We start from the raw sequence: 11,918 nt of genomic DNA, 5'->3' as shown, positions 1-11,918 counted from the left end.
AGTTTTAAAAGGCAAGGTCCGTTCATTAATTAAAATAAATTTTCAAAAACCGTCGACCTGCAAATGGTCTTCGTGGTGTCAGGTAATTGCATGGCAAATGCTTCGTCACATCAAAGCAACCATTGCACGAGATATCTGAAAACTGGTAAATGTGTCGGGCTTCCTCACCCTCCTTTTTCGCCAGATCTTGCCCCTTATGATTTTTTTCCTTTTTCTGATGTTCAAAACACTTTGCTGCAAGAAAATATCTAACGCATAAAAAATCTCAATTTCTGTTTTCGAATGTCTGTAAGTATACGCATTTAAAAAATGGATTAAAACATCTCTCGTATCATTTTTTCAATAATATCATGTATATTGTTAATTGGTTGCTGCATGCAGTTTGATATATACTCTATTACATTTAATGTCAAATCGTTAAGATAAAAAAGTTTGATGAACTATGCGTGGTTTTTTTTTTTTTTTGGGGGGGGGGGGGTGTACATCAATTTAGGGAAGGTACTCTCGACTTTTGTTTTTTGTTTTTTACAGAGGAAAGTATATTGTTGTGCTGTAACTTTTTGTTGTTCTGTAACTTTACGTTTGAATTTACTTTTCCATTTAAAATTATAAAAATACGGAAGTGACTTTGACATATTAACAATTCAATTCAATATTTTATTCGGCAAAAACATATTAATGTTATCGCCAATATAACAATTATACAATGGCGCACAAAATACAAAGAGAAAGCATTGATTCATATTTAATTTAAATCTAACAAATTTTCTTTCGACAAATGAATAAACAAAGAGAACTATATATGATCTATAAACATACATAAAATAAATCCCATATTATCACATATCATGCCTGATAGTTTCGCGCCAAAAGATTAGGCTTTGTTAACGTATTTTTGCAAAATTTATTAATAGTATTACTATGTGACAATTTTAAAAGAGATTTGAATTTAAACAAATTTGGCCAATGACATAACAATTGGTAAAATATTAAGTCTAATTTTTCTGTAAAAGGGGGCATACTATTCATATTAACATTTCGTGCATATTCTTTGACTTCTATTAATATTTCTATATCTCCATTCTTCAAAAGCTAAATTATGAGCAGAACACCGGAATCTTGACAAAGCAATTCTATAGCTATTATATTTTACACAACTTAAATATTCTTTTATTCAAAACTGGGTTTAAATAAACTGTAAGTTTACAAGTTTAGGAATTCTTTGGGCTATAAACCATTGCTGTAGCATATTTGGGTCATAAATTGTTCTTATTACTGTTTGATTTGTGAGTTAGTGATTTCTGATTTATCCCATAAATAAGAGTATCCTATTATTTAGTAAATTGTTTACCATTTACCATACCAATATGTTCACTAAAATGATCGTAACGCATTTAAAAATACTTAAAAAGAACTAAAGAATTCGGGGTTTTATTTCTGAACCAAATTTTATCATTGCGATTTTTACGACATTCTAATCATCGGAAAATCGTCCAAATTAACCGTAAATCGCAGAATGGTAGTCTGATGTACGAACTTTTAAAACGTTTTTTAAAAATTTCAAATGAATTTTTTCTATATTGGTGCCTTATGTAAATCCCAAATTTCACATCCATAATTCGGATACATGCAAACTATCTCAAAGAAAAAGGTGCTTGGCCTTGTAGATTTTTTGCTATTGCTGAAAGTTTGTACCCCCCTGTAAAATTACTTGTTGAACATGCTGTTTAAAAGCTATCTTTACAAAACATGGCGGCCTTGACATCTATAATTAACAGCATGTGATTTCTAACCATGTGTTCGAATTTGCCAATGATTCAAACTAGATGTTTCACGAGATTGTTAATACACGCTTATATGTTTGCATTACAATTACATTATAGAGGAGTAAACTGTTGGAATCATATTTTCTATTTTTCCTTTTTCGAACAATATGGGTAGTAAATTTACAACGGTAGAAAATAGGTAAAGTGAGCCGGTGAAAATTATTTTAACGCATCCGTGTGGAAGAAATATAATGTTTAATTTGAAGAAGGACTGCAGCAAGACTGTCAAATATGGATCGAAAATTTTCCCTGACACATGTTTTAACACTAATGATACGACAAAAGCGTTTCCTTTTACAGTGGGCGGAATTCTATCTGGGCATAAGACCCCGTTGATAAACTAAAGTATTTCGAAAAAAATTTAAATAATTTTTTGTCATAGTTTTTAAAAAAATGGGCTGAACTGTTGTTGTTTTAAAGCAAAATGAAAGTGGAGTCAGTAAAAGATGCATTAGGATATTAACATTTTTTTTATTACATGAATTTAATTTAAATTAAAACATGCAATGCGAAAAAAACTCTAATAAAAAACAGAAGCAAACTGAAAACTTAAAAGATGTTTTTTAAAATCGGTGTTTTCTTCGTAATGGGGCGGAAACCGCACAAAAAAATTTTTGGGCTTTTTACAATTTTTTGAGAATTTAATCTAAATAATTTATTGTAGCCATTTAGATCCCCCTTTAGCAGTATTTTATTTAGCCGGGTTGGAAAAAATTTTTTAAGTAAGAAGTTAAAATCATGAAATCACGTTAAGGTAACTAAAGGGAAAATAAGTGTTTTGCTAGTTAGTTTGTCCCCAAAACAAAGCTGTTCTTTTGGAGATTTGAACTTCTGAAAAAGGAATAAAAATTTTGCCAATTTTTGAAAAATTTAAGTGGTTTTTGTATTTTTCCCTTTATTGTTTCTTTTCATAATCGAATATCTTCCGAAAAGCCATAAAGGGAGGCCAAAAAGGATTTTTTTCACATTCTTGTGCCCGAACTTTGTAAATTTATTGGCTATGTGGTGGACCAATAGGCATATTTATTGTTCAAATCTTTTGGGGAAAAATTGGGGGAAAAATTGGAAAGGGTATTGGGGAAAATTTTACTTGCAGATTTTCCCTTTAATTTTTTTGAGGCCCAGGACAGCAACCTATAGATTGGGCTGAATGTGCATTAGGTCAACCACATATTGCTGGAACAGAAGTAGTTTTCGGACCACCAACGCTCAGCTGTGAATTAATGCAGTCTGAACAAAATATTCCTAATTGTTTCATTAATAACTATCATAAACATATGCAAAACAAACGCGATATACCTAGTTAAACAGAAGAGCATGAGAAGGCAGTTTTGGAATATGTCAGGTATTTATGGACAGAAAGAAGGGCATTTAGGGACACATTAATTTTAGTGTAAACATTTTGTAACAAATGACAAAATATAGAGCATTTAATCTTATTTTGCATAGTTCGATTTGATTGAAAATTTCTTTTAAATAACAACTCTAAATCAAATATACTATTTTATGATGCTTTATAGATCTTTAGAGTATGTGAGATCAAATTTATCAATGGTCTAAATTATCTGTTCATTTCGATTAAGTACTATTAGAGGGTCAATGCCCTTTCTGTATGCATTAACATTTTCAGTCGCATGAAGACACAAACCAAAGTCTGAGTGAGACAGCACAGTGAGGGATATAGGAAATGTCTGATGGCTTCTTTAGATGTTAATGCATTAAAAGGTGCATTAATTAGTGCTATTCTTGGATAATAAACATCAAATCGGTAATTCCTTGTTTCCTTGTGTTCATTGTGTACTATGATACCATAGATTTTGCTATGCTTTAAACGTGCTGGTACATGTACATTATATAGCACGTTTTAAAAGAAAAGGAATGTCGAAGGAGTATCAAGTTTAAGTGTAATGTTTGTATCTATACCTGCAAGATCATTATCATCGCAATAAACTGATATGTCGGAATCTCTAAGGAGTCGGGTCGGGTTCCCTTTTCATTTTTTTCGCTTTAAGTCTGAGTCATTTTGTTTTATCCTCATTTTCTCTGCCCTTTCTATTATTTTGTTTTAAGATGTTTTTTGTTGTTTTTTTGTTGTTGTTTTTTTTTAAAAAACATATCTGATATACAAACGTAACTTCACAAAGTTAATAATACGTTTGTATAAAATCTAATAACATAATAAACATTTATATTTATATTGATATTCATGTGTCCCAAAACACCCTACATCAATAAAATGTTGTTGGGAGTTTTGGAACAACATTTTATGATGAATCAACTAGTATTAACAGCTTACATATGCTCACATATTGATAAGGGAATTATTTTCTACCTAAATTTATAGTTTACTTCAACCAAATATATCACAAACAGGTTTTATGAATTTAAGTATTGGCTATTTTTTCTCCTAAGTTTCACATCATGCAAAAAAATAATAATATTCACTTAAATGTACAGGCACTAGGTGGAAGCCAGCAGAAAAAAGGACAAAGTCATTTCTAATCGAAGAACTTAATGGAATTATACTTCTTAACGTTATACATGTTATAATGAGGTGCAGTCCAAAATACCCGATGGTTCACATATACCCTACAACGGGTATATATATATGCCCGTAATATTGTAAAATGAGTAAAATATCTGAATTCTTGTACATCTAAACAAAAATGTCTATCTATGTACAATGTAGTATTTATTTTTTTATGTTGAAATGTATGTAATTGTGCACAGATGGGACTATAATAAATAAAATATAATAAATATGTAGATCAGTTTAGTTTAGCTTTGACAATAGCTCATTTAACGCTATCTACTCGTGTACACTAAAACAGATGGGAAAAGGTCTCCTTTCACTGACAATACAGTCCTATACCAAGAACCTCTGCATTCTTGATGTAAAGGCGAAAGAAATGTTTAATGAAATATGCCGTGTTTATGAGAACTATGGACTTTCTTTTTCATCTGTCACATGGTGGTGTAAGAATTTTAATAGTGGTGTGGATTCAGTAAAAGATGCACCTCATGCACGCCGTCCGAAATCTTCGTCATAAATTGTTGGAAAAGGATACTACTGATGCAAGATTTACAACAATGTATATAGCTAAATGCGTTGGTATCTCTGTAGGATCCGCTCATACAATTCTCAGACGTGATTTAAAAATTAGAAGGATGTGCCAGATGTATAAATCATCTCCTTACAAAAGAGCAAAAACTTGCTCGGGAAAGAATCTCCACACAGTTCCCTAAATAAAACAATTACGAGCAAATATCATCACTGGCGAAAAGACGTTACTTCACTTTTATGAGCCCAAGCGAAAGATACAAAAGAATATATGGGCAACAAAAGGAAGTAAAAGACCTTGCATAGCAAAACGCACCATGAGTGTCAAAAATGTCATGTGTGTAATTTTCTTTACCAGTCCTGCTATTCAATTTACCATACCAAAGGGTAAATCTGTAAATGCCAAGTTTTAAAAGGCAAGGTCCTTCATTAATTAAATAAATATTTCAAAAACCGTCGACCAGCAACTGGTCTTCGTGGTGTCAGGTAATTGCATGGCAATGCTTCGTCACACAAAGCAACCATTGCACGAGGATATCTGAAACTGGTAAATGTTGTCGGGCTTCCTCACCCACTTTTTTCGCCAGATCTTGCCCCTTATGATTTTTTTCCTTTTTCTGATGTTCAAAAACACTTTGCTGCAAGAAAATATCTAACGCATAAAAATCTCAATTATGCTGTTTTCGAATGTCTGTACAGTATACGCATTTAAAAATTGGATTAAAACACTCTTCGTATCATTTTTCAATATACATGTATATGTTAATTGGTTGCTGCCTGCAGTTTGTATATACTCTATTACATGTTAATGTCAAATCGTTAAGATAACAAAGTTTGATGAACATGCGTGTTTTTTTTTTTTTTTTTTTTTTTTTGGGGGGGGGGGGGTGTACATCAATTTAGGGAAGGTACTCTCGGACTTTTGTTTTTGTTTTTTTACAGAGGAAAGTATATTGTTGTGCTGTAACTTTTGTTGTTCTGTAACTTTACGTTTGAATGTTACTTTTCCATTTAAAATTATAAAAATACGGAAGTGACTTTTGACATATTAACAATTCAATTCAATATTTTATTCGGCAAAAACATATAAATGTTCATCGCCAATATAACATATATACAATGGCGGCACAAATACAAAGAGAAAAGCATGAAGTCATATTAATTAAATCAATCAAATTCTTTCGACAATAATAAAACAAAGAGATACTATATATGATCTATAACATACATAAAATAAATCCATATTACACATATCATGCCTGATAGTTTTCGCGCCAAAGATTAGCTTTGTTAACGTATTTTGCAAGTTTATTAATAGTATTACTTTGTTGACAATTAAAAGAGATTTGAATTTAAACAAATTTGGCCAATGACAATAATAATTAGGTAAAATATTAAGTCTAATCTTTCTGTAAAAGGGGCATACTATTCATATTACATTTCGTGCATATTCTTTGACTTCTATTAATATTTCTATATCTCCATTCTTCAAAAGCTAAATTATGAGCAGAACACCGGAATCTAGACAAAGCAATTCTATAGCTATCATATTTTACACAACTTAAATATTCTTCTTATTCAAAACTGGGTTTAAATAAACTGTAAGTTACAAGTTTAGGAGATTCTTTGGGCTATGAAAACCATTGCTGTAGATATTGGTCATAAATTGTTCTTATTACTGTTTGAATTTGTGAGTTAGTGATTTCTGAATTATCCCATAAATAAGAGTATCCTAAATTATCTAGTAATTGTTTACCACTTACATACCAATTGTTCACTAAATTTCCATGATCGTAACGCATTTAAAAATACTTAAAAAAAACTAAAGAATTCGGGGTTTTCATAATTCTGAACCAATATTTTATCATTGCGATTTTACGACATATAATCATCGGAAATCGTCCAAATCAACCGTTAATCGCAGAACTGGTAGTCTGATGACGAACTTTTAAAACGTTTTTTAAAAATTTCAAATGATTTTTTTTCTATATTGGTGCCTCATGTAAATCCCAAATTTCACATCCATAATTCGGAATCGAAGTGATCATTGAATCAAATAACTTAATTTTGTCTTTAATGTCTAGTGATACAGTTTCAAATGGTGAAGTAAGCGCAAACAGAGCATTCATAGCTTGTCTAGACAATAACTTTAGCGCCTGGAAAAAACTTCCTTTATCAGACAGAGTAACACCAAAATATATAAATTAAGTAACAATTTTAAGTCTATAATTATCATAAAATATATCAATATTTTCAGATCTATTACCTTTCCTACATATCATTACTACGATTTTATCAATATTAACACTGATACCCCAATTGCAACAATAAGAATTTAAATTATTTAGAAGTTTTTGTAACCCTTCTTTGGAATAAGATATTAATATCGTACCATCCGCAAGAGTTGTAATTCGTCCACAGTGGGCGAGTCAATAGAGTCGACATAAAAATATTGATACATATCATTTATAAAGAATAAAAACAACAGAGGGGATAATGGTTCGTTTTGTTTAACGCCCTTAAAGCTCTCAACATTATCACTTAGCTGTCCATTTACACATACACAAGATTTAACACTCTCATATATTTTATGTAACATATTAACACACTTTGTGTAATAATCTAAACCAAATTCCAATTCTGTAAACTACATAAAAGTTTTTTTCTGAAATCGACAAATGCTAAATATAGCTTCTTTTTATTATGCAAAATAACTTTATCTAGGATTGAAGTTAAATAAAACTACAGTCAATAGAATTTTTATCTTTTCCAAATTCAAATTGAAAATCACTTAAAGTTACATTAAATAAATATGTAAAAATATTTTGCCGTCGGCCTAAAAATCAAACATTCTACAGTTTCATTAACCTGTTTAAAAGTTTTGTTGTAAATCTCATCAAATATTGTTCATAAATTAGGATTTTAAACGGGATACCCCACGGTAACACAAAAGTTCGTATACGAATTTTAACATGCAAATGAGCTCGTGTATGCCCTACGTCACAGTTTTATAGTTGCTATCCGGAACACAGCAAATGTGATATTTTCTTGTGCAAACACACATTCACCGTTTAAGCTTCACGGTGCACTAAACCTGGGGTTCAGTAAAAGTAATCATCTCGTAAAAAGATTAAATTTGTATGAAAACATCCGTTACAATTCAGAAATATACCGTTAAATTAGGACTGCCACTTATAGTCATGTTTGTTGATTTCACGGCGTCTCAACGCCGTGATATTGTGATGGGTAGTTTTCGGTAGCATGGGGCAAAAGTCACGTGACAAAATGCCTTTCGATTTCTAGAGCCGACATTTTATTGTTTTTACGCAATCATTGTATAGCGCATTTCCGTGAAAAGTTAAATAGAAACAGGTTTTTTTTTCAAAACCATATAGAATCTAAACAGTATTTTTATCAACACACGAAATATCAGCGTTTTATATTAACACACTTCCGGACATCCTTTGGACATGCTTGAGAAATTCGCCTTGGAGATTGGATTATGTATGGTGGCTGATTTACGCCATCCGTATATTTTCGCATCTTCGCCTCAAAATGCGAAAATGCGAAAACACGAAGGGACGACATGTTTGGACTTATGTGTTCTCATGTCGGATCTATGTCTCTCTCGGAGTGAATCTTTTTACGTGTAAAATGTCTTTGAACATTACATTCCTAAGTTTATTTTTTCTATATTTGAAATTAAGAACTTAAATTGCCTTTTTTGAATAATTTCATTTTTCTTGCGCAATTCTCTAAAATGAGACTTGGTTTTTCTATATGCGTTTGACAATAAACATTCACCATACCAGGTTGTAAAATAACTTAATTTGGTCCTTAAGTCAGTTTTTACCACAACATCAAACTTCATTCATAATTCATGTATCGTTATTGTGAGCAAAATTCTGAGTTTCCTTTAGATATGAGCAAGAAAATGTTTTATTACCCCCTGCCGAAAAGACAATGGGGGATATAGAATTAGCCTCCATCCGTCCGTCTGTCCTTCCGTCCGTCCGTCTACATTTTTGTCCGGAGCATATCTCAAAAAGTATCAATTTGAAACTTCATAGGTGGAGGTATCAACTTGAAACTTCATTGGTGGATAAATCATATTTAGGAAAAGTGCAGTGCACAAGAATGATAACACTACCCTGCATATTTGTTTCATTATTGCCCTTTGTCATTCTTCAAACTCAATTTTTGTCCAGAGCATAACTCAAAAAGCCTTTGAGATATCAACATGAAACTTCATAGGTGGATAAATCTCACTCAGGAGGTGTGCAATGCACAAGAGTGATAAGTCTACAATTCCTATATTTTGAGTTATTACCCTTTGTTATTTTTCATACTTAATTTTTCACCTGAGTGGAGCATAAATCAACTTAAAAAACAAACTTTGAGATGTCAATGTAATCTTCATAGGTAGATAGATCTTTTTGAGGATGAATGTTGTGCGAAAGAATGATAACTCTACCCTTTATAATTTTTGAGTTATTGTCATTTGTTATTTTCATACTTTTTGTCCGGAGAATATCTAAAAAGTGTTAGCGGTAACAACTTGAAACTTCATAGGTGGATAGCTGTTTTGATGAGAAGTGCAGCACACTAGAATGATAACTAACCGTGCATTATTTTTCAGTTATTGCCATTTGTTATTTTCCATACTTTTTGTCCGGAGCTTATCTCAAAAAAGGAGTTAGTGGTATCAACTTGAAACTTCATAGGTTGACAGATCTCATTAAGGAGGAGTGCAGCACACAAGACATTTAACCTACCGTGCATTATTTTTGAGTTATTGCCCTTTGTTATTTTTCATACTTAATTTTGTCCAGAGCATAACTACAAAAGCATTTGAGATATCAACATGAAACTTCATAGGTGGATAGATCTTACACATGAGGTATGCAGTGCAAAAGAGTGATAACTCTACTCTTCATAATTTTTGAGTTATTGCCCTTTGTTATTTTCCATACTAAATTTTTCACCTGAGTGGAGCATTAATTTATCTCTGAAAAAGTCTTTGAAATGTCAACATGAAACTTCATAGGTGGATAGATCTTATTGGGGAGGAATGTTGTGCGCAAGAATGATACCCTTTATATTTTGTTAGTTATTGCCATTTGTTATGTTTCATACTTTGTCCGGAGCTTATCTCAAAAAGGTGTTAGAGGTATCAACTTGAAACTTCATAGGTGGACAGATCTCATTGAGGAGGTGCAGCACACAAGACATTTAACCTACCGTGCATTATTTTTGAGTTATTGCCCTTTGTTATTTTTCATACTTAATTTTGTCCAGAGCATAACTACAAAAGCCTTTGAGATATCAACATAAACCTTCATAGGTTGATAAATCTCACTCAAGAGGTATGCAGTACACAAGGATGACAATTTTCCTGCTCCACTACATAAACATGGTTCTTTTGTAACAAGTTACAAAATGATATTTAAAACCCTTGTGAACAAGTTAACATGTCAATTCAACACAATGCTATTTGGAGAAACCTTATCAATATATTTAACTGTTTTTTGTTGTTGTTTTGTGTGTGTGTGTGTGTGGGGGGGGGGGTGTTTTTCGCCGTGACAATCATATTGCTGCATTTCCCAGCAATTTTCTACTTGTTTAATATTGATATACGGATGATCCGAAGGCGGAGTTTCTCATGCAAACAGAAATTGTACTTCCCATTTCGCCAAAAGAGGTTACCCATTTTAATGCTAATAAAACTCATTTTGGTTGTCTGGACACCAAAATAAGACATGGAGTCGATATAAAACCCGATTTGTTAATGAAATGTCGCTATTTAGTTTTTTATGAAATTTATTAAATGTAACTTTAACATATTATAGTCGTCGGCCCATAATCTAATAAAGTTGAACAGATTTTTGAAAAATACTACTTAATGTTATACCTCTATAATTATTGACATTATTAAGTTCACCTTTTTGGGGGACAGGAACAATAACATCTTTAGTTCAACTATCTGGATAAATACAATGATTAAACATAAAATTAAATAGTTTGCATAATAACGGTGCAATAAACATCTCGGGGTTCCACCGCTTTTACCACTCTTCAAGGCTAAACAAAATATCGAGTTGGTCCACATTGATACTAACATCACTGTTTATTAAAATTTTAGCATCATCATATATAAATTCGTTGTCATCAGAAAAAAGCATTTTTGAAGTGATTGAAAAATTCGTCTTTACTTATATTTCTACCTTTTGGCGTTTTTGATTTAAATTTTTTAATTTCTTTCCAAAACTTTTGGGGCTGAATAGACGCCAAAGAATGTAATTGTTGTCATCGGTTGGCTTTTTAATGTCGCACGTGCCCTGCACTTAGCCAATCGATATTTACGACGCTTTTCAATGAACAGTGCGCCGTTACAATTGGTTCTATTGTATTTATAATGCTTATTTACTGAGCAAAGCTCACGTCTAGCCGTTTCACATTCCTTCGTGTACCAAGGACTCTTAAACTTACGGTTATTTGACCTAGATACATTGAATGACCTTCCAAAATCGTTATACGCTTTTTCATAAAGAATAGATGAAAATTTATCTACACCCGTATTAATATTGGTATCATCTGAAATTATGCTATTTACGATTGACTCAAGATTTGTATCTTCATTTTCTATCAAAGATTAATATTCGTAGCTTCTATCATCATTCCAAATAATTTTATCAATATTTATTTTGTTTACATTTTTCAATGTTAGATCACTGTTACAACATTTGTTTGGCTGTATAGATAAAAGACTAGAGCAGGTATATAAATCATGTACAATAAAATCACTTATAACGTGCACATATTTTGTTTATCTTAGAGCGAGGATCATATTTTGTTAATCTTAGAGCGAGTATCATTAATGCGCAGGATTTTATCACAGGAAGTGAATACCTTTGCTACACAATTTTCATGATCGCTTTTTACGACAGAAGAAAATAAGGCTGGTGCACTAATGCTACCATGTCCAGCAGGATTATGGAAATCATCAGAATTCGAGATTGGGGAAGTCTGGT

This window comes from Ruditapes philippinarum, unplaced genomic scaffold (genome assembly GCF_026571515.1).
Source record: "Ruditapes philippinarum isolate M1 unplaced genomic scaffold, ASM2657151v2 ctg5878_1_1_1_1, whole genome shotgun sequence".
In the NCBI taxonomy this organism is placed as follows: Eukaryota; Metazoa; Mollusca; class Bivalvia; order Venerida; family Veneridae; genus Ruditapes; species Ruditapes philippinarum.
Note: the sequence above shows the minus strand (reverse complement) of the source record.